Source organism: Gorilla gorilla, chromosome 2 (genome assembly GCF_029281585.2).
Source record: "Gorilla gorilla gorilla isolate KB3781 chromosome 2, NHGRI_mGorGor1-v2.1_pri, whole genome shotgun sequence".
Lineage (NCBI taxonomy): Eukaryota > Metazoa > Chordata > Mammalia > Primates > Hominidae > Gorilla > Gorilla gorilla.
In genome coordinates this window covers 15,532,050-15,557,161 of record NC_086017.1, presented here as the reverse complement: position 1 = coordinate 15,557,161, position 25,112 = coordinate 15,532,050, and the positions used below count along the sequence as shown (strand labels likewise).

Sequence of the window (25,112 nt, the reverse complement as noted above, 5' to 3'; positions counted from 1 at the left end):
CTTCTGGTATTTTAACAAACATAAGTTTGAGTTTTCCCAAGCTCTGTATTCAACTGTGTTCCAGGTACTCTGATTGCATAACAAACTATTGTCAAATGTCATGTTATAGGGTAACTACTTACTATGTTCATGATTTCTGCAAATCAGGAACTCAAGACACAGCAGGCATGGTTGTCTCTGCTCCAGATTACCACACCTTAATGGAAGATGTGAAGGCTGAGAGACAGGAGGCAAGACATTTTTCTGTAAAGAGCCAGAGAGTAAGCATTCTTGGCTTTGCAGGGCACAGTCTCTGCCATGACTACCCATTTCTGCTATTGCAGGGTAGTAGAAGCCATTGATCATATGTAAATGAATGAACATAATATGTGCCAATAAAACTTTATTTATGAAAACAAGCCGCTGGCTGGATGTCGCTCCCTGGAGCCCTGAATGCTCATTTGCCTGCATGTCAGGAGGTTAGTGAGAGCTGTCACTAGTGGCAGGGGCTGGGGGGTCTCAGTTCTTCTGTGTATGGACAACTCCGTGTAGGCTCACTGTAAGTTCTTCATGAAAACCCTAATGGACAACTCACATGTAAGCTTCTTAGTTACACATAAGTGTGTGTGTGTGTGTGTGTGTGTGTGTGGTACACTGCTTTCTTTATTGCTCTTTCTCTCACACATACATCCCTACTCTTCACTTTCATCTCATGGGAATAAAAGATAAACTTAGATAGGAAAGGCAGGTTCAACAGAAGCTTTCTAAGAACACTTAACTCCCCAGTCCTCTATGCTAAGAGAAACTGAAGAAAATTAGTAAACTACTTCATATTTTACATTTGAGATAGTTTGGCCTTCCTGTCATCAAAGAGTCTGGGATCCAAGGATGTGAGTCCTGAAAGAGAGAGAAAGAAAGAGAGCATCAAATGGAAGTTATATGACCTAGTCTCCAATATCATGCAGCATGACTTCTATCACATTCTATTCATTGAAGCAGTCACTAAGTCCAACCTGGGTTCGAAGAGACAGGGAAGAGACTGTCTCTCACTGGGGAGCATCAGGATTCCAGAAGTGCTTGTGGATTGGAAATATTGATCTGGCTATTTTTGGAAAGTACAGCTTTACACTGTCTCACTCAAAACACCAACACATTTTAATGAGATACTTGCCAAGTCCCATAGTAGACAACAGGTAAATAAAAGTTAGTATCTGCCTCAGAAAAGATCACAACAGGGTGAAAAGACAGCTTTGCAAAAAGATTTTCAAAGATAATATATTACAGAGATTTGAGCCAAAAAAAAAAAAAAAAAACATGGAGGAACGACAAATAAATGCTACCAACATAGATTTAAGATGTAACATTTATGCTAGGTCTAGAAGAAATGTCAGCAAACTATAGCCCATTGTCCCATCTGACCTGCTGCTTATTCTTGTAAAATAAAGTTTTATTGGAACACAGCACACTCATTTGTTTACGTACTGTCTATGGCTGCTTTTGCATTACAACAGTAGAGGTGAGTAGTTGCAACAGAGACTGTCTCACGAAGATGAAAATGTTTCCTTTCTGGCACATTACTCAAAAAGTTTGCCAACCCTAGGTGGTCTAAAGAAGAAGTTTGCCAGGAAACTGAGGGGAAGGGAAAGAGGGAAAAGCTTGTACAAATGTGGAAAGTCACCAACAGGCCTGGGTCCTACTCAGAGTCTATTGACTCTATTAACCAAGAACTGTGCAAGTTTTTCCTTCTTCAGGACAATGTTCATATATTTTATTTATGCAGGAGCAATGAACCCTTATCGGCTTGTGGGCTAGACTTCATCTGTGTACAGAAAAGGATTCAGAGACTCACAGGAACAAGGAAGAGGGGAAAGGAGGGGAAGGGAGAGAGGGGAGGGGAAGGGAGAGAGGCGATGGGAGGGGAAGGGAGAGAGGGGAGGGGAGGGGAAGGGAGAGAGGGGAGGGGAGGGGAAGGGGGGAGGGGAAGGGAGAGAGGGGAGGGGAGGGGAAGGGACAGAGGGGAGGGAGGGGAAGGGAGAGTGGGGAGGGGAGGGGAAGAGAAGGGAGACAGGGGAGGGGAGGGGAAGGGAAGGGAGAGAGGGGAGGGGAGGGGAAGGGAGAGAGGAGAGGGGAGGGGAGGGGAGGGGGGAGGGGAGGGGAGGGGAGGGGGAAACATATCTGCTAGATACTTGCATCTTGGATTCTGTCTTCCTTCCAAAAAGCGAAAAGGTTTTTGTTGATTTTGGCAAGAACCAAATCACATTTTCCCCTATCTTTTCATTCCCCTTGTTTCTTGTTTTTTTTTCCTCTCCCCAACCCCCACCCCCCACAAAAAAAATAGAAAGATATTTGTAAAGATAGCATGAGTTCTGGAATCAGAATGGACAGGTATAAACCCCATCTCTACTACATACTATGGTATAATCTCAGGCGGGCAATTCACTAAATTTTTCTATGCCTCAATTTCTTCCTCTCTGAAGGAATAATATTAGTATATTATTTAGATATTAAACATTTAAGGCATAGTGCCTGGCTTTAAACAAGCATGAAATAAATGTAGCTTTTACCTCACTGCATTCTACCCCTTTCACCCTGTGGACCACACAAAGTCTAGTAGTACAGAGATTTTTCCTTCTGTCAGGAAGTTAACCAGGCCATCAGGTTATTAACTCAATATATTTTCCCCTTATCCCTTTACTAAAAAATCATGAGTTATCTCTTTAGCGAGCCTTCCCACTTTACAACCTGTGCTGCCCCCTCAGGTTCTCAATGGTGGCAACATCTCTTCTCTGAAAAGATGGAAAGTGCTTTAACATGAACTGGACGCTCTGCCTCCTCTCCAAGCCCACCTTGGTCATCCTCATGGCTTCCCTTTAGTTTTACCATCCTCACCTCTTGGTTCTTCTCTTTCACGTACTCTGCTCCTTCCACCCCTCAGTATTCAACTCCTTGACTCCAAAACTCTCTTGAAGACTCAATGCAAATGACCCTTTCTCAAAGCAACTGTGACCTCTTATGCTAAATTAGATAACAGCCCCTCTTGCCCTCTCTCACAGAACCAATTTCCAATTTAAAAAAATTTATTTATGGCTGGACTCAGTGGCTTACACCAGCACTTTGGGAGGCTGAGGCGGGCAGATCACCTGAGGTCAGGAGTTCGAGAGTAGCCTGGCCAACATGATGGAACCCCTGTCTCTACTAAAAATACAAAAATTAGCTGGGCGTGGTGGCATGTATGTAATCCCAGCTACTCAGCAGGCTGAGGCAGGAGAATCGCTTGAACCCTGGAGGTGGAGGTTGCAGAGCCAAGATCATGCCACTGCACTCCAGCCTGAGTGACAGAGTGAGACTCCATCTCAAAAAAAAAAAAAAAAAAAAAATTGGCCGGGTGCAGTGGCTCACACCTATAATCTCAGCACTTTGGGAAGCCAAGGCAGGTGGATCACGAGATCAGAAGATTGAGACCATCCTGGCCAACATGGTGAAACCCTGTCTCTACTAAAAATACAAAAATTAGCTGGGCATGGTGGTGCGCGCCTGTAGTCCCAGCTACTCAGGAGGCTGAGGCAGGAGAATCACCTGAACCCAGGAGGCAGAGGTTGCAGTGAGCCAAGATCGCACCACTGCACTCCAGCCTGGCCACAGAGCAAGACTCCATCTCAAAAAAAAAAAAAGAAAGAAAGAAATTATTTATCGCACTTAACAAAATGAACAGTCATATATCTATATGTGTGTTAATTAATGTTGGTGTTTCTCACTAGAGCAGGGATTGATAAACATCAGCCTGTGGCCAAATCTGGCCCAATGCCTGCTTTTGTACAGCCTGCAAGCTAAGAATGGTAACATTTTAAGTGTTATCTATGTACGTACATAATTCATTTTCCTCTTGGCCTAGAAGTCTAACATATTTACTATGTGGTCCTTTGCAGAAAAGGCTTGTTGATCCCCTGCACTAAGTTAGGTGCTTTTTCTTCTTCTTTTTTTTTTTTTTTTTGAGATGGAGTTTCACTCTTGTTGCCCAGGCTGGAGTGCAATGGTGCAATCTCAGCTCACTGCAACCTCTGCCTCCTGGGTTCAAGCAATGCTCCTGCCTCAGCCTCCCGAGTAGCCGGGATTACAAGTATGTGCCAACACACGTCCGGTTAATTTTTCTATTATTAGTACAGGCGGGGTTTCACCATGTCGGTCAGGCTGGTCTTAAACTTTTGACCTCAGGTAATCCACCTACCTCAGCATCCCAAAGTGTTGGGATTACAGGCGTGAGCCACCAGACCCGGCCTTGTTTGTTTTTTTTGTTTGTTTTTTTTTTTTCAATTCCAACATGTCCAGCACTTAAAAGTGTCTGTTCCAGAGTAAAAATACATAATACAGAGAGATGAGAAAATAATCATTTTGACATGTTAAAGCTCTCATTTTGAGCACACTCTGTGTACCGGGCATCACGTGTTGAAGGAATGCTGATTGTATGAACAGAGAACAAAGAGTTCTAAGCCAAAGCACAGCTGACTGGTGTCATCTCTGAATGAACACACCTTGAAGTCTAAGTATGAAACATAAACCTGTGATCTGGGGGGACGTTCGCTCTATGCCTCTGCTCTTCTGCTCTGAAAATCTTTGCTTCCTGCTAAGATGCCATGTTCCTTTCTTGCCTCCAGTTCTACTCATTCTTTCTCCTGCATCCTTCTCCATTTGCTCTCTCTTTGATCCTTGATCTGTCTGTCTGAATACCACCCCTTATTCCAAAGTCTTTCTCTCAAGCTTTGGAGGGTACCTTCTAGTTAAGTGCTGGGTAATAAAGTCATACTCAGTCTGTTCAAATCCTTTAAGACCATGGTTCTCTAGTACAGTCCCAGGGCCAGAATTATCACCGCCTGGGACATTGTCAGAAATGCAAAATCTCAGGCCCCAACGCCAACCTGGCTGAATTAGAAACTCAGCAAGCCATGGGGGAAGCAGGGGACAGCAATCTGGGATGTAACACAGATTTTTGCTTGCTTGCTTTAATGAATGAACGAATGCATTCATCTATCCATGCATCCATTCCCCAGGCCACTCCCTTGAGCAGCCAGAAATGAAAATTATTCTTGTATCTTCACAGTCCAGGTCACTGACCAGGCCTATGCTGGAATAGCCAACAGTTCGATAGCTTTCTAGCAGAACAATACTTTGTTATAGGTATATTATTGAATGAAATAATTAAAGAAATAAAAATACTAACTAGGACATCACATCATAAAGGAAAGAAGAGAAAAATTGTTTAAGATATCAACAAAAGCAAAATCAAAAGAAACCAGTTAAAATAAGCCTTCAATTTTCACCATCATCTGTACTTTGCAAACGAATCCACCTGATTCATATTTGTCTAAAACCTTATGTATTCACAATTCACCAGGAAACAGAAAAGGAATTCCATTCAGCTTAGGAATATGGTCACTTCAATAACTTAAAGAAAAACAGTATCAGGTTAAAAAATATATACCTGCCATTTGCATGAATATATTAGTCCCACTTGGTCTCCCAGTTGCTTTTTCCAAGTTTCTAAAATATTAATTTTATAAATATCCTCTTCATCGGGATGGAATTTTTGTTTTTGAGCATATAACATCACCACTAAAATCTCCTGGGGAACTAAGCAATGTATTTGCCAAGAAAATCATCATTTTAATAACCCAGCATGATGGACGTTCCGCAAAAAATACACATCTGGCAGGAGCATGAACGTGACAAGTGTCTTCTATTTCCTAGACGGAATCGAATCAAATAATATTCTTAAATTCACCCACGATTGGAGGGGAGGGGTACAGAGGCAGGGCAATGGAAGTATTATCTTGTAAACAAGTGATAACTAGTAACATTGAATTGGCCTTGGTTTACTGTAAACACTTTAATTCGAGTTGTCTCTGCCAAGTAACCACACTCTCATAACCACTGGAGGAATAATCAACCTTCAGATTAACACTCCTGTTTAGAAATGAACAAGTAAAACTCATACAGAAATGGGAACACAACTGGAATGACCTCCCAAAGGGTAGCAGAGTTTAGCCAAGCCTCCTAATGTTGCTTGTCCGTAGCACCATGCCATCTGACAAAAACACAGGGACGGGGTCGGTCTCCGTGAAAGTTGTGCAAATGGATTCCTGGGCCCTCCTTCCCCTCCCTTGCCCACCCACCCAGGCTGACCTCACACTGTCCTCTACAAACCCATTCAGTGCAGTCTCTGGGCCTTTGTTCATAGTGGTCCCTCCTCAAAAATGTCATTCATTGCTCCTAGGCTTATCCCTGAGCAGTTTCCCTTCCCCAGGAAACTTTTCTCAGTGAGACTAGGCCAGTGCTTCTTAGTCTATGGTGATTAACCAGGTATTTGTTTCTTTATTATTTTAATCTTCAATTCATCACAGATCAATAATTTTGTGAAACCCAATTAAGATTAACTACTAGAAAAATTATATTTAAGAAGGCACATAAATACGTGTCCAATTTTTTAAATTATATCAACAGACATAAATTACTCTGTTCAATGGTTATAAATGTTTCTCCATGCTTCCTATCCACTTTTGTGCAGATTAGCATGACACAGTTTATAGACCAATACAAGCTCATCAACCGCATTTTGAGTGGCTCTGTTCTAGGTAATGCTGATATTGTCTTCTTCTCTCCTCTATTAACTATAAACATTTTGGCAACTTCTCACTCAGTTATTAGATCCCCTGAATATGTCATATAATACTAGGCAGGGTGAAACTCTTAAACAAAGACTGTCTCACTAAAGTTTTAGTCAAAGGATTTGTTATCTGGCCTAACTTCAGTAATCCAAAACAAAATAAAACAAAACATTTTCCTCCCCCAATGTATTAACCAGACTCAGAAATATATAATTCCAGTCCAGATAAAGGGTAATTATTTACCCTCTGATTCAGTGAATGTTCTCTCTACTACTACCCAAGGCAAGTTCTGAAAACACAGGTTCCACAAGAGGCTGAACTAAAAGAAGGCTTATGAATGAATATTTGATGATATCTTTGTCACACCAGACATCAGCATATTAAGTATCCTGAGAATGCATACAATAAGGCAGTTTAACTTATATAGGTCTGGGGATTTTTACACATTTTTTGAAAACAGCTTTTTAGCATTGATAAGTTATATTTTAAACATAGTACAAATAGCATCCTTTGGGATGTGACATTCTCATGAAATGCCAGTTTTCTGAGCAGTCACTGTTTGCAGAGTACTAGGTACTAGGAACATGCAAAGATGAGTGAATCATATTCTCTGTGTTCAAGGAGGTAATGATATCTATCTTAGGGTTCTCCATAGAAACAGAACCAACAGGTTGTGTAGATAAACAGACAGATTTGTTTTAAGAACCTGGCTCACGTGATCATGCAGGCTTGCGCGTTTCAGTCTGCAGGAAGGGCTAGCAGGCTGGAGAGCTGAGAAAAGCCAGTGTTGCAGCTCCAGTCTGAGTATCATCTGCTGCAACATTCCCTCTTACTTAGAGAATTCAGTCTTCTGTTCTATTCAGGCCTTCAACTGATTAGATGAGGCCCACCCACGCTACAGAAGGCAATCTGCTTTACTCCATCAATTTAAATGTTAGTCTCATCTCACAACAGCCTCATAGAAACATTCAGAATAGAGAGGAGAGCCAAGATGGCCGAATAGGAACAGCTCCGGTCTACAGCTCCCAGCGTGAGCGACGCAGAAGACAGGTGATTTCTGCATTTCCATCTGAGGTACTGGGTTCATCTCACTAGGGAGTGCCAGACAGTGGGCGCAGGCCAGTGGGTGCGCGCACCGTGCGCGAGCCGAAGCAGGGCGAGGCATTGCCTCACCTGGGAAGCGCAAGGGGTCAGGGAGTTCCCTTTCTGAGTCAAAGAAAGGGGTGACGGACGCACCTGGAAAATCGGGTCACTCCCACCCGAATATTGCGCTTTTCAGACCGGCTTAAAAAACGGCGCACCACGAGACTATATCCCACACCTGACTCGGAGGGTCCTACGCCCACGGAATCTCGCTGATTGCTAGCACAGCAGTCTGAGATCAAACTGCAAGGCGGCAGCGAGGCTGGGGGAGGGGCGCCCGCCATTGCCCAGGCTTGATTAGGTAAACAAAGCAGCCGGGAAGCTCGAAGTGGGTGGAGCCCACCACAGCTCAAGGAGGCTTGCCTGCCTCTGTAGGCTCCACCTCTGGGGGCAGGGCACAGACAAACAAAAAGACAGCAGTAACCTCTGCAGACTTAAATGTCCCTGTCTGACAGCTTTGAAGAGAGCAGTGGTTCTCCCAGCACGCAGCTGGAGATCTGAGAACGGGCAGACTGCCTCCTCAAGTGGGTCCCTGACCCCTGACCCCCGAGCAGCCTAACTGGGAGGCACCCCCCAGCAGGGGCACACTGACACCTCACACGGCAGGGTATTCCAACAGACCTGCAGCTGAGGGTCCTGTCTGTTAGAAGGAAAACTAACAAGCAGAAAGGACATCCACACTGAAAACCCATCTGTACATCACCATCATCAAAGACCAAAAGTAGATAAAACCACAAAGATGGGGAAAAAACAGAACAGAAAAACTGGAAACTCTAAAAAGCAGAGCACCTCTCCTCCTCCAAAGGAACGCAGTCCCTCACCAGCAACGGAACAAAGCTGGATGGAGAATGAGTTTGACGAGCTGAGAGAAGAAGGCTTCAGACGATCAAATTACTCTGAGCTACGGGAGGACATTCAAACCAAAGGCAAAGAAGTTGAAAACTTTGAAAAAAATTTAGAAGAATGTATAACTAGAATAACCAATACAGAGAAGTGCTTAAAGGAGCTGATGGAGCTGAAAACCAAGGCTCGAGAACTACGTGAAGAATGCAGAAGCCTCAGGAGCCGATGCGATCAACTGGAAGAAAGGGTATCAGCAATGGAAGATGAAATGAATGAAATGAAGCGAGAAGGGAAGTCTAGAGAAAAAAGAATAAAAAGAAATGAGCAAAGCCTCCAAGAAATATGGGACTATGTGAAAAGACCAAATCTACGTCTGATTGGTGTACCTGAAAGTGATGCGGAGAATGGAACCAAGTTCGAAAACACTCTGCAGGATATTATCCAGGAGAACTTCCCCAATCTAGCAAGGCAGGCCAACATTCAGATTCAGGAAATACAGAGAACACCACAAAGATACTCCTCGAGAAGAGCAACTCCAAGACACATAATTGTCAGATTCACCAAAGTTGAAATGAAGGAAAAAATGTTAAGGGCAGCCAGAGAGAAAGGTCGGGTTACCCTCAAAGGGAAGCCCATCAGACTAACAGCGGATTTCTCGGCAGAAACCCTACAAGCCAGAAGAGAGTGGGGGCCAATATTCAACATTCTTAAAGAAAAGAATTTTCAACCCAGAATTTCATATCCAGCCAAACTAAGCTTCATAAGTGAAGGAGGAATAAAATACTTTACAGACAAGCAAATGCTGAGAGATTTTGTCACCACCAGGCCTGCCCTAAAAGAGCTCCTGAAGGAAGCGCTAAACATGGAAAGGAACAACCGGTACCAGCCGCTGCAAAATCATGCCAAAATGTAAAGACCATTGAGACTAGGAAGAAACCGCATCAACTAATGAGCAAAATCACCAGCTAACATCATAATGACAGGATCAAATTCACACATAACAATATTAACTTTAAATGTAAATGGACTAAATTCTCCAATTAAAAGACACAGACTGGCAAGTTGGATAAAGAGTCAAGACCCATCAGTGTGCTGTATTCAGGAAACCCATCTCACGGACAGAGACACTCATAGGCTAAAAATAAAAGGATGGAGGAAGATCTACCAAGCAAATGGAAAACAAAAAAAGGCAGGGGTTGCAATCCTAGTCTCTGACAAAACAGACTTTAAACCAACAAAGATCAAAAGAGACAAAGAAGGCCATTACATAATGGTAAAGGGATCAATTCAACAAGAGGAGCTAACTATCCTAAATATATATGCACCCAATACAGGAGCACCCAGATTCATAAAGCAAGTCCTCAGTGACCTACAAAGAGACTTAGACTCCCACACATTAATAATGGGAGACTTTAACACCCCACTGTCAACATTAGACAGATCAACGAGACAGAAAGTCAACAAGGATACCCAGGAATTGAACTTAGCTCTGCACCAAGTGGACCTAATAGACATCTACAGAACTCTCCACCCCAAATCAACAGAATATACATTTTTTTCAGCACCACACCACACCTATTCCAAAATTGACCACATAGTTGGAAGTAAAGCTCTCCTCAGCAAATGTAAAAGAACAGAAATTATAACAAACTATCTCTCAGACCACAGTGCAATCAAACTAGAACTCAGGATTAAAAATCTCACTCAAAGCCGCTCAACTACATGGAAACTGAACAACCTGCTCCTGAATGACTACTGGGTACATAACGAAATGAAGGCAGAAATAAAGATGTTCTTTGAAACCAACGAGAACAAAGACACAACATACCAGAATCTCTGGGATGCATTCAAAGCAGTGTGTAGAGGGAAATTTATAGCACTAAATGCCCACAAGAGAAAGCAGGAAAGATCCAAAATTGACACCCTAACATCACAATTAAAAGAACTAGAAAAGCAAGAGCAAACACATTCAAAAGCTAGCAGAAGGCAAGAAATAACTAAAATCAGAGCAGAACTGAAGGAAATAGAGACACAAAAAACCCTTCAAAAAATCAATGAATCCAGGAGCTGGTTTTTTGAAAGGATCAACAAAATTGATAGACCGCTAGCAAGACTAATAAAGAAAAAAAGAGAGAAGAATCAAATAGACACAATAAAAAATGATAATGGGGATATCACCACCGATCCCACAGAAATACAAACTACCATCAGAGAATACTACAAACACCTCTACGCAAATAAACTAGAAAATCTAGAAGAAATGGATACATTCCTTGACACATACACTCTCCCAAGACTAAACCAGGAAGAAGTTGAATCTCTGAATAGACCAATAACAGGAGCTGAAATTGTGGCAATAATCAATAGTTTACCAACCAAAAAGAGTCCAGGACCAGATGGATTCACAGCCGAATCCTACCAGAGGTACAAGGAGGAACTGGTACCATTCCTTCTGAAACTATTCCAATCAATAGAAAAAGAGGGAATCCTCCCTAACTCATTTTATGAGGCCAGCATCATTCTGATACCAAAGCCGGGCAGAGACACAACCAAAAAAGAGAATTTTAGACCAATATCCTTGATGAACATTGATGCAAAAATCCTCAATAAAATACTGGCAAACCGAATCCAGCAGCACATCAAAAAGCTTATCCACCATGATCAAGTGGGCTTCATCCCCGGGATGCAAGGCTGGTTCAATATACGCAAATCAATAAATGTAATCCAGCATATAAACAGAGCCAAAGACAAAAACCACATGATTATCTCAATAGATGCAGAAAAAGCCTTTGACAAAATTCAACAACCCTTCATGCTAAAAACTCTCAATAAATTAGGTATTGATGGGACGTATTTCAAAATAATAAGAGCTATCTATGACAAACCCACAGCCAATATCATACTGAATGGGCAAAAACTGGAAGCATTCCCTTTGAAAACTGGCACAAGACAGGGATGCCCTCTGTCACCACTCCTATTCAACATAGTGTTGGAAGTTCTGGCCAGGGCAATCAGGCAGGAGAAGGAAATAAAGGGTATTCAATTAGGAAAAGAGGAAGTCAAATTGTCCCTGTTTGCAGACGACATGATTGTTTATCTAGAAAACCCCATTGTCTCAGCCCAAAATCTCCTTAAGCTGATAAGCAACTTCAGCAAAGTCTCAGGATACAAAATCAATGTGCAAAAATCACAAGCATTCTTATACACCAACAACAGACAAACAGAGAGCCAAATCATGAGTGAACTCCCATTCACAATTGCTTCAAAGAGAATAAAATACCTAGGAATCCAACTTACAAGGGATGTGAAGGACCTCTTCAAGGAGAACTACAAACCACTGCTCAAGGAAATAAAAGAGGATACAAACAAATGGAAGAACATTCCATGCTCATGGATAGGAAGAATCAATATCATGAAAATGGCCATACTGCCCAAGGTCATTTACAGATTCAATGCCATCCCCATCAAGCTACCAATGACTTTCTTCACAGAATTGGAAAAAACTACTTTAAAGTTCATATGGAACCAAAAAAGAGCCCGCATTGCCAAGTCAATCCTAAGCCAAAAGAACAAAGCTGGAGGCATCACACTACCTGACTTCAAACTATACTACAAGGCTACAGTAACAAAAACAGCATGGTACTGGTACCAAAACAGAGATATAGATCAATGGAACAGAACAGAGCCCTCAGAAATAACGCCGCATACCTACAACTATCTGATCTTTGACAAACCTGAGAAAAACAAGCAATGGGGAAAGGATTCCCTATTTAATAAATGGTGCTGGGAAAACTGGCTAGCCATATGTAGAAAGCTGAAACTGGATCCCTTCCTTACACCTTATACAAAAATCAATTCAAGATGGATTAAAGATTTAAACCTTAGACCTAAAACCATAAAAACCCTAGAAGAAAACCTAGGCATTACCATTCAGGACATAGGCGTGGGCAAGGACTTCATGTCCAAAACATCAAAAGCAATGGCAACAAAAGCCAAAATTGACAAATGGGATCTAATTAAACTAAAGAGCTTCTGCACAGCAAAAGAAACTACCATCAGAGTGAACAGGCAACCTACAACATGGGAGAAAATTTTCGCAACCTACTCATCTGACAAAGGGCTAATATCCAGAATCTACAATGAACTCAAACAAATTTACAAGAAAAAAACAAACAACCCCATCAAAAAGTGGGCGAAGGACATGAACAGACACTTCTCAAAAGAAGACATTTATGCAGCCAAAAAACACATGAAAAAATGCTCATCATCACTGGCCATCAGAGAAATGCAAATCAAAACCACTATGAGATATCATCTCACACCAGTTAGAATGGCAATCATTAAAAAGTCAGGAAACAACAGGTGCTGGAGAGGATGTGGAGAAATAGGAACACTTTTACACTGTTGGTGGGACTGTAAACTAGTTCAACCATTGTGGAAGTCAGTGTGGCGATTCCTCAGGGATCTAGAACTAGAAATACCATTTGACCCAGCCATCCCATTACTGGGTATATACCCAAAGGACTATAAATCATGCTGCTATAAAGACACATGCACACGTATGTTTATTGCGGCATTATTCACAATAGCAAAGACTTGGAACCAACCCAAATGTCCAACAATGATAGACTGGATTAAGAAAATGTGGCACATATACACCATGGAATACTATGCAGCCATAAAAAATGATGAGTTCATGTCCTTTGTAGGGACATGGATGAAATTGGAAACCATCATTCTCAGTAAACTATCGCAAGAACAAAAAACCAAACACCGCATATTCTCACTCATAGGTGGGAATTGAACAATGAGATCACATGGACACAGGAAGGGGAATATCACACTCTGGGGACTGTTGTGGGGTGGGGGGAGGGGGGAGGGATAGCATTGGGAGATATACCACCAGCATGGCACATGTATACATATGTAACCTGCACAATGTGCACATGTACCCTAAAACTTAAAGTATAATAAAAAAAAAAAAAAAAAAAAAAAAAAACTAAAAAAAAAAAAAAAAAAAAAAAGAAACATTCAGAATAATGTTGGGTCACATATCTGGGCACTATATCTTAGCCAAGCTGACAAATAAAACTAGTCATCATAATATCCTAATTAGAGCCACAAACCATGCATACAAAAGACAATAATGCAAAGGAGAAAGGATTAAGAGCCAAAGAACGGCATGAAGTTCCTCACAGCTTCCTCCCATTGCTTTTAGGATATAGACCAAATTCGTGACATGACCTTCAAGGCTTTGCATAATTTTGGGCCCAGTTCCCTGTCTAGCCATGTCTAGCTTCACTCTATCTCTGGCTTTCTGAATTATAGCCACCTGTCTTTCTTCCAGTGCCTCAATCATTCCATATCCTCTCCAGTCACTAAGCTTAAATCTGGCCCCCTCTATCTGGAACACTTCCTCATGCCCCACCACCTCTCTATAGCCTTTTAACTTTGACCTGCTACTTATCCTATGCTCTCAGCTGGAACTTTACCTCCTCAGAGAATCCTCTCTGACCTTGAGCCCAAGACCCTAGTCAGTCCCAGGGTCCTTTACTTTGTCATTAAACTGTGATCCTTTTCTTCAATGCACTAATACGGATGTATAATGATAGACTCCTGACTGTGATTAGTTGATAATTGCGCGTCTCCCTCCACTAGATTGCAAGTCCAGTAAGAGCTAAGACTCTCAGGTTTTGCCCACCGTGGCAACCTCTGTGCCTCACTCACCATTTTGTTCCCAGAACAGCAGGCACCTAATAAATACGTGTTGATTGACTGACTGACTGAATGAATGAGTGAACTTCAGAAACAAAACATAAAACGTCCCATAGATTTGCACAGTTGTTCAGGATGAAAGAAAGGGAAGAGAGAAAGCTAGAATAAAATGGGATTTATATATTAAAATTATAAGTAGCAGTTCTTTCTCATTTATCAGTAACCATTTACCACTAAAGGAAGACACAGAAGAGTTCTAAAGGTAAATTAGCTGTGTGCCCATACAGTCATAGAATACATCTCCTAGAACAACTTCCTTCCCAGCCCTCTCCCCTTTCCCAAACCAGTATTAGGTCATAAAGTCCTTCAAAATCCTTTGGCTTCGGTTTATTTATATTTTTAATTACTTCTTTGGCATTTTGCTAGCACTTTAAAAAATATGAATGCTAGTTAATTTTTGAGATTAAATATATAAATCTGAAAGGTAACTGTGTAATAACACATCAACCAAATAAAATACGCAATACAATTTAATAATATTAATAGCACACTAAAAATATCAGCTATTGCGCATGTATGTCAAAAGAAGACAAGGGTAATAACACTCAGAAGTACTGCACAATAATAACATACCCAGAAGAACAGCAAATGAGGCATCTTTAAATAAACTACTTTGAGAACAAGGGCCTGTTGTTGCAAATTACAGTATCAAGAATGCAGTGAAAGGAACTGAATGCTCTAAAGGTTTGTAAATTAAAGCAAAAATGAGAACTTTAAGTATCGCTCATTATCCTGGTTTAACAGAGAAGATTTGGAAAGTCAGTCACAATTACCAAGCTAAGTTGCAAAAAAAATTCAGTAGAATAAGCTTCCAAAAGAAAGGTATTGCTGATGGGGAAAAAAATTCATCAAAGGCATCCAGAAATTTTTTTAAGCCTAGATGATGGCAGGATTACAGATAATTTTATCTTCCCTTCCGGGTCTTTCTACATTATAATTTTTCTAAATTTAAAAAAATGTGGAAAAGCAATAAAGAAGCAATTTAAGTAAAAAGAAAATACAACATATCTTTAAAGTTGTGAGGTTTCTAAGTAAATAGACAGAAAACATTTTTCTATTCACTTTCATTTCTTGATTTGCTTACTTGACACTTTTTGAGGGTCTACCACTCTCTGGACATTGTCCTAGGTCTTATAAATACAAAGATGCCAGAGTTTCCGCCTGTTATCTTTCCTCCCAGGCAGATTATAGATACTGACAATAAATAAGGGAATAAGCCCTGTGATTTTATCCTCATGTCATTGCCCAGAAATTTAACCAGTCACAACCTTTACTAAACAAACACTGTACATATTTAGTAAGTACTTATTTGCTGAGTATTAACTCTGTGTCAAGCATTGTACTAGACATCTGGAATATAGCAATGACCAAGATAGGGACAGTCCTTATTTAGGAAATCATTTGACATGAGCTACAGATTAAATATAGAAACCAATCACACTTTTTAAAGTTGCATTCATTTCTCAAAGCAATACTTTTATGACTCCGTTGAATGTTTCTTGATGACCCTGACTAGACCTAGTTCAATCTCCGAACGAGAGTATCAGTGAGGATTCCATTTGCCTGGATGCAACAAAAAGCCTGATGACTGTGGCTTATCCATTTGCAGCTTATTTTTCTCATAGAAAAAGGAAGCAAGAAGCAGTGCATTCAGAACTGGTAAAATAGCTCCTTGGTGACACCAGAGACTCAGGCTCCTTCTTCCCATTTTGCCATGCACTTGTTATCTTCCATAATGGTATTTCTGTAAGAGGAGATGGTGTCCAACAATATTTTTTATTAACAAAGTTAGAAATAGGAGTCACATACTAGCTAATGTTAACCTATAAGAAACAAAAAAATCTGAAGGCTTAACATTAATAATACAGATGCCAAAAAATGAAAACATGACTTTAGCCAAGGTTTGAGGAAAATTAGCAAGATAGTCCACATGATTTAAGTGGTGTCTAAAGAAAACAAAATGGATGAATGAGCTGTTCATGTGTCAGTAGGTGCCACAGGCACAAATAACCAATAAGGACAATTTAGACCAAATATTACAAAGCAGTAATAATGATGAACATGACTGGGTACACCCACTAGATGACAGCACTGAACCAAGTACATTATCTGCATTCTCTCCATGTATTCTCACCACAGTTTTAGCCGTGAGGGCTCCAGCATCAATTGAGGGTATTGTCAAATGGGCCTTCACAAAGCACTATTTACAAAAGTGGCAGCGAGGTTAAAGGAAATGAACAAAGAATAGTGTGTTTCAGTAAATTAACCACAGACAACCATCACTATCCCTAAGCAGAAGGCACCAAGGGCTGAGTAGAATTTCAAGAAGACAGAGACAGGAGGTCTGGCTGTAAGACAGCACTAACCAGCAGTAGGCTTTCTGAGAGGGACACAGCCAACTGTAGTGACCCCACAGAGGATGAGCAGGAAACACCTAACTCCTTATTTCATTCTCCTTTCACACTTTGAGCTCCTGCTGGGATTCCTTCTGGGGTGAACCCCACCGTAAAGCAAAGGACAAAAGGCATTGCAAAATGGCCAAGGGAAGAAAATGCTACTGGAGACAAACCAAAGATCTCCCACACAAACCCTAAGAGGTAGGCATTTTTGTTGTTCTTGGTTTATAGACGTAGAAAATCAAAGAAACTCAAAGAAGCTCAAAGATGTTAGCTAACTCACCTAAAGACCACATTTGAAACCAGTTCTGACTCCCAAGGCCTATCACTCAACTATCAAACCATACCATTTCTCAAGATAGACTTTAATCTCCAAACTGGGCAATATGACTATATTTCTATCCCTATTCTCTGATGTTTAAGAGGAAAGATGGATGGATGGTCTACTTTTATATTCTTAATCACAGGATTATAGTCTGCATTGGAAAACTGCCCCTAAAATCATCCTATCCCTTAAACTATAGACCAGTGATCCTGAAGTCTGGTACCCAGACCAGTAGCATCAGCTGCACATACTATGCACAGACTCATCCTCACCCCAAACCTACTGAATCAGAAACTCTAGGACGAGGGCCCAGCCTACTTATATTAACAAGCCCCAAGCCAAGGGCTTGTTTCTACTGATTCAGAAACTCTGGGTCTGAGGCCAAGGATCCTCCACGTGATTCTGATGCATGCACCAGTTTAAGAACCACTGCAATATATATCTTCTGTATAAAACAAAAAGTCTGTAAACACCTTGAGAATCACTTCTCTCAACCTTTACAGCATTAGCAGCTGGTTCCACTAGGGCTGCTCATCTTAACACATCCCAGTGTGTTGCATTCACTGGCAGATGGAGAGGACGTTGTGATAGGCATCCAAGCCAGTGGAGGGCGCATGCTCCTGAAGGCTTGCTACTGTCCTGTTTCTCAGTTAACCTGAAGCAGCCCAAGTCATGAGAGAATCAGTTGATGAAGAGACAAAAAGTAGGGAGCGTGTCCTAAGCAGGAGTAATCTCCCTCCCAGTGAGTTTTGTGTTTTGTCATAGTCTGTAGCAATTGCCCCCTACTCCCCTAAGGATGGACTGGACTATACCACTTTGCACGCATATCGTCCAGAGTGGAGTCATCATTTTTAGGTTCCATCTGCCATGTAGCTGTAATCTCACTGATGGACTTCTGTGGGTTGAATAATCACTTCAGCACTATGCTGCTTCTACTGTTCTCCATGAACGGTGAAGGTGGTTAAAATGCAAGTCCCCAAGCCTCACCTTCAAAACTAATTTTGTATGCCACGGGTAGAGCTCAGTGATCTGTATATTTAACAAGCTCCCTAATTGATTCTAGTGCCTCTGTTCTAAAGACCATACTGGATAATACTGAGTGGTTACAGATACACGTTCTGGCCAGGTACAGTGGCATGTGCCTGTAACCCCAACTACTCAGGAGGCTGAGGTGGGAAGATCACTTGAGCACAGTTCAGGACCAGCACAGGTAACACAGTGAGACCCTGTCTTAAAAAAAAAAAAAAAAAAAAAAAGTAGGCTCTCGGGTTGAACAAAGCTATTCCAACCTCACCTCTTACAACATCTGTCCCTTGAGTAAGTTACTCACCTCTATGCACTTCTGACTCTTTCTTTGTAAACTAAGGATAATTTAAAGTACCTAGATCATAGATTTGTTGATAAAATTTAAAGACAATAATCCCTGCAAAGCACTTACGAGTGCCAAGCACATAGTAATCACTCATGAGGTGCTAAGTCTTAGCCACTCTTACTTCTGTGATGAGAATGACGACCATCGCTGTCATCTAAATCAACTACATTTATTGAAAAAGAAGAAAGAAGACAAGTCTGGCTTCTTTCTTCTGATCACATCCTTCTGATGTGTCTGAATTTTCATTTAGGCTGGCTCTTTGTAATATGTTTCTTAGAAAATGAAAATTGAATTTAAACAGGTAGCTGCCCCCCCATTACATAGGCGGGGGAGATAATGAAATGGCTTACTAGGGGACTTCAGGGGAAATTACACAATCAGCCTAAGTTTCAGTTCACTGCCAGATCAAGGTGCGGGTAGCAACGATGGAGGTGGAAAGAGAATAGGCACAGCCGATCCTCCAGGGTGTCTGTGGAGCTGTGGAGAGTGATAATGGCAGCGAACAAGCTTTATCAAAGTGTGAAGGACAAAGTAAATGTAAGAGATTACTCTCAAACTCCTTACATTTGAAAGAAACTCTTCAGAAAATAAAAGGTTTCAACATTTTGAATGACACACCACATCCCTCAATTATCTATCCCTTCCCAAAAACTAAAGTGAAGAATATGGAAGGAATTTTATTTCAAAAGGGATGGTGTTGAGAAGAGATGTATGGATGTGTGGGATAATTTTTTGAGATCTTTAAGTATTTTAACTCACTTCTATATATGCTATTAAACCAAAAGACCATTCTTCTTTCTTCCAGCAGACCAAAGTGTACATCTACCATCTCCTCCTCACCAAAAGCTCAAGCAATACTTTCTAAAATATAGTTAATAGCACAAGAGGACAATCACAATGTAAATCTCGCACCTCAGAGAGAAAGCAGTGCCATATACATCTGCTGCTAGCACACATGTGACTCCCTTCTGAAAGTGCCTTTGCGAAATTATAACTGAGGAAATCATGACAGAGAAAAAAATCAGACCTAACCGACTCCATCTTGCTTCTAACCTTTAAGCTGTCCTTGTCCATTCCTGGGCATAGGCCGAACTAACTTTGGGAAGGAATTCAGTTCATGTTTTGACTCTGAAACAAATTTGATAACAGCCCTTTCCCAAAAAGGCCCCCTTCTTGCGTGGGGACGTGTCTGCCTTTGCAGGACTAACAAATCAGCTACAAGATTAGAAATTACAGTTGAGGGGTGTGCAGCCTCAGGCTCCAAGAGTCTGAACCTCCCCAGATTGCTTCTGGGGATAACATCACCACCGTAAAACCTAAGATCAGTGCTTAAGATATTTTCCAGACCCTGCACTGGATGGATCAGCTGGCCCCACCCAGAAATGGCGCAACCAGTTCTGCCATCCCATCCAGGAACAGAAGACAGCAAAACCACCTCACTTCAACCCCTATGATTCCATCTCCAACCTGACTGATCAGCACTCCCCACTTCCCAAGCCCCTGCCCGCCAAATTATCTTTAAAAACTCTGATCTCCAAATGCTCGGGGAGACTGATTTGAGTAATAATAAAACTCCAGTCTCCCACGCAGCCAGCTCTGCTCTCTGCTTATTCTTTCTCCATTGCAATTCCCTGTCTTGATAAATCAGTTCTGTCTGGGCAACAGGTAAGGTGAACCCACTGGGTGGTTACACTTTGACTTTATTTCCTTGTTTGTGAGGAAGAGAAAATTTCTCTTCCTGTGTCAGCTGATTACTGGAGTGCCCTTTGTCTCTGATTCCATATAAATATCTGAGACTATTTCCCAAAAGATCAGTCCCGATAAATTCAAACCCTTGAGCTGCAAAGTCATTTGGTGGTCACCACTGATCTCACTGTTAATGAGACACTCTATGCACAGAGCCAAAGAGGCAAGTTTTTAAGGTTTATTTCAGCACTGTGGCTTCCTTTAACAGGGAAGAAAGGAGGGATAAAAACTGGATATTACAGACTCAGCTCAAGCATCTGCCCGACCTCCTTGATGGAAAGCCATCAGCAGCTTTAGGTATCAATAATCCCATCTGCATGGAACATCTCTGAAATAGGAGGACTTGGTTTCTCTAGAACTCCTCCTCTCTGAAGAATCCTTCATGCCCTTATAATCTCTCTTATTCTATTGTCATTTTTTCTTTTTGTTTATCCTTTCATGGCCCTCCCATCTGAACTGTGAGAAGCATGAGTGCAGGAAGCATATAAAACACCTTATCATTAGCCGTAGTGCTTCGGACCTTGCTATGTGTATAACAGACCCGTAAATAAGTTGAACTGTGTGAAACAGTTGACGCTCAATGATTTTTGACCTTTAAAAGTAGCAATTACATATGGTTCAACCCAACACACGCTGTTTCCTCTGCCTGGAAGGCTCTAATCCATGATTCTTTGCCAATTAACTCCCACTCTTGCTTCAGGAGTCAGTTGAATTCACCATTTCCGAGACCAGCTTTCCCTGGTGAGGTCAGCTCCCTCTATGACAGGCTCATATGGTACCAACCACTGCTCCTTCACAGCTGTGATCATAGTTGTAATTTCCTCTTTTTATGTATACTTATTTTAATATTTCTTCTTCTCACAAGATGAGAAACTCCCTGTAATCAGAGACTGTGCTTTTTGCACTGCTCATCTAGCACAATGTCTGGCACTTAGTAGGTATCAGTAAATATATCTTGAATAATAAAATGGGTTTCACTAACTCACATGCACCTGGTATAACCAGAGGATTTTCTTGCTATGGTAGAGAAAAAGCTATTCAATATTCCAGCTTTTCTCCATATTTAGGCAGCTTACTGGAAGTGAGAATCCCATAAAAGTTTAAACAGACCCATTGACTCACTTAATGATCTATGTGATATTTTGATCTCATATTTGCAATTATTTAGCTTCCATTAATAAGTTCTGTTTCTATTTTCAGCACTGGGATTCACTTCCTTCTGAGCTTGGGAAGATTTAAGAAGTTTTTAACTTCAAATGGCTTTGAACATTCATGAATAAGATATAGTGTATAAGATTTTCCCCTTTGAATTTTTTTTTTTTTTTTTTTTTTTTTTGGCTGAGCTTCTGATTCACCCATAGGTCTGGTAAGTTGCCATGATTCTTTTAGCTAAATCTTGCCAGATGTTTTGGTCCTAACGTCTAGATCCCTGTGTTATAGCCCTGTATCCCTGATCTTTTTTTCTTCTTATCTATAGCAAGATAAGAAGTGGGTGCCTGTTTTTCAACTGAACCCCGGTTTGGATGCCAGCACATCCCACCAGAACCCCCTGTCCAAAGTTACAAATAAGATGCCACATGGAGTCATTCAATATATTTAGTAACATTTAAAAGAAATGAAAGATGGAAACTCACAGATATTGAATTGTAGATCTTAGCACAGTTAGCTGGATTCAGAGAGAATGAACTTAAAGGCTAACATGCACCTTTTTAAACCTTTGGTAGTTCTTCAGGCTTTCTGATAATAATATACTTATGTCATTAAGCAGTTGGGAAGACTACATAAGAAACTGTGTGTCTAGCACAATACTTGGAAATATAATAAACACAGACTAGATAGTAACTATTGTTATGCCTATTAATAAAAAGAGACTGTGACTATATAAATTATGCTTTCTTCTCAAATAGCAGAACAAAAAGTAGATTGTTTTCTCTCCAAAGCTTTTACTTTATTGTCTCTTTCATGGCATACAGTTTAATGCACGTGACTAGACTTGGTCAATTATGAAGCAAGTGGTCATGAAAAAACACTGGTAGCTAAAATTTTTACTGTTCACCAAAATCAAATAACTATTTTGTTTCTAATTGCCTTCCTGTATTTTTCCTTTTAATTGCATCCTAATTCTCAGCTGTGAGTAACCTGTAGACTGAGGCTTTTGGCAAGCATCATCACCATTAGCAAGCACGCCCCTAAGCTCTGGGATCTCCAAGTTACCTTTATACCTGCTGCTTGGAACCCATTTGTGTATGGGCTGATGCTTCTTTCCAAGCAGTCACCAAAACTACTCCTTGATATAAAAACTGGTCCATTGCATATGAGAATCACTGACCAACACATTAGCTTTAGCACCATTAATTCTTAAACCATGCAACAGTCGCTCCCTAAGTATTTGTCCAGGCAGTAATCCTACTGATCATATACCCTTTCTGCAAAGGGCTCATACCATCTTTATTTGTTATGAGTTTAATTTATTTTTTTCTGTATCATATGCACATTACTGCACTTTGTATCATATAAAACTTATTTTTGAGAGAGTTACTAAGTTTAAAGTGACTTAATTTCCTTTTCATTTCTCTGCAGTATTTTTTATGCCTTGCTTTTCTTTTTCTATGTGTATAGGCTTCTCCCCTTTGATTTTTTTTTAAAGAGGTCATCCATTCAACAAGGCTTAAACATCAAAGTGTACAAAAGGCATGCAATGAAGAATCTCCCTCTCAATCCAGGTAATCACTGTTGTTTATGTCTTGTCATTCCAGAGATTTTTATTCATAAACTGACCAGCACAAATATGCATTCTTTCCATTTTTACACAAATAGTAGCAACTATACCTGCTGTCCTGCATGTTGCTTTTTTTTCCACTTAAATTTTAATATCTTTTCACATCAGAGTATACTGAGCTTGCTTCTATGTGTGTGTGTGTGTGGTTTTTTGTTTTTTAACAATTGGATATTCTTTTATGGTAGAAATATACCATAATTCATTTAGTCAATGCCCTGTGATAGATATCCAGGCTAAACCTGATCCTTTACTATTACAATGATGCAATTATTTTACATAGGCCATATCATGTGTATTCAAGTGTAATCATAGGATAAATTTTTAGAGGTAGACTCACTGGGTCAAAGGGTACACATACACATTTCAAATTTTGACATATACTACAAGCCCTTCACAGGGTTGTACAAGTGAGTGCTTCTTTCTCAGTAACTCACAACAAAATATATGTACCTTTTGGATTTCGTCAATATGATAGGTGAAGAATTAGATCTCAGCATGGTTTTATTCACATTGTTCTTATTGCAAATGAGGTTTAACATCTTTTCAAAGGTTTAAGAGCAATTTTTATTTCCTTTTCTGTCATTTGTATACTTATACATTTTGGCCATTTAAAAAAATTGATATGTAACTCTTTCCATTATTAATTTCTAAGCCCTCTTTATATATTGGTAATATTGGCTCTGTGTCTACGATATGTGTTGAAAATATTCTAAATATGTTTTTCATTACTTTGCTTATTTTCTTCTGGGAATAGTGGGGCAAACAGAAGTTTATTTTTATCTCTTTATTTTTCATTTCACTTATTTTGTCACTTTTTTATGACTTCTGAATTTTGAGTTCACATTAGAAAGGCCATCCTCATCCTGAGGTTTAAACACATTCTCCCACGGTTTTTATAGAAATTTGACAGTTTCCATTTTCATTCGTTTTACCACTTAAAACTTTTATCCATTGGAATTTTTCATAGTGTATGAAGTATGGACCCACATTTATTTTTTTTCTAGATGTCAACTCAGTTGTCCTAAGATCACTTATTAAATGGTCAGACTGGGCCGGGTATGGTGGCTTATGCCTGTAATCCCAGCACTTTGGGAGGCCTAGGCGGGCAGATCACCTGAGGTCAGGAGGTCGAGATCAGCCTGACCAACATGGTGAAACCTCGTCTCTACTAAAAATACAAAATTAGCCAGACGTGGTGGCACGTGCCTGTAATCCCAGCTACTAGGGAGGCTGAGGCAGGAGAATCGCTTGAACCCGGGAGGCAGAGGTTGCGGTGAGCCAAGATCATGCCATTGCACTCCAGCCTGGGCAAGAAGAGTAAAACTCCATCTCTAAATAAATAAATAGTCAGGCTTCCCCCCGCGATTTGAAAAGCCACTTTTCTCAAATGCTAATTTTGTGTTTAAACGCTTCTGTTCTTCGACTTTAAACTCTAGTCCATTGATATTTCAGCTCATGTGCCAGTATCACACTCTTACGAAACTTTATTGTACACTCTGATGTATAATAACACTTTTTATTTTGTAATATAAACTTTACAATACCTTGTCCAATTCAGAAAGAGAGAAACTCACCTATTGGTATTTTAACTGAAATCATGCCTAATTTAGTAGTCACTGAGAGAAGTTTGAGATCATTACAACATTCTTTCTACTCAAGGGTATAGTATGTATTCAATTTGTTCATGATTTCTTCGAAAAGATCTTGTGTATTTCTTGTTAATTCCTTTGTATTTTATCTTCTGTGTTGCAATTAAGGAGAGTCTTCTTTGCAATATATTTTCTAACTGGCTTGTGTGAATATATGACAATTATTGATTTATATAAATACTTTTTAATCCCAACAACTTGTTGAATTATTCTTAGAGTTGACTCTCTTGTATTTTCCAGGGATACAATTATCTCATCTGAAAATAAAGATATTTTATATGCTCCTAACACTTTTTTTATATCTCTAACCTTGTTCTTGACCTGATTACATTAGCTAGCACTTCTAATGCAACATGAAGTACAGCATTGCAGTGATGGTACCTAATGCTGCCTGTTCCTGACTTCATGTGGGAAACCTTTCAGTGTTTTTCCAGTAGGGACCATGC

General features: G+C 40.4%; 1 long non-coding RNA gene across 1 annotated transcript in view; it reads right to left on the bottom strand.

Moving 5' to 3' along the window:
* Positions 1-418: 418 nt before the first annotated feature.
* LOC129532551 (uncharacterized) overlaps positions 419-25,112 on the bottom strand; it is a 63,110-nt gene continuing 38,416 nt past the window's right edge. Inside the window, exons 2-3 of the long non-coding RNA XR_008678312.2 lie at positions 819-876; positions 419-558 (exon numbers count right to left, since the gene is read on the bottom strand). This is a non-coding gene — a long non-coding RNA (uncharacterized lncRNA). The remainder of the gene's footprint in view (positions 559-818; positions 877-25,112) is intronic.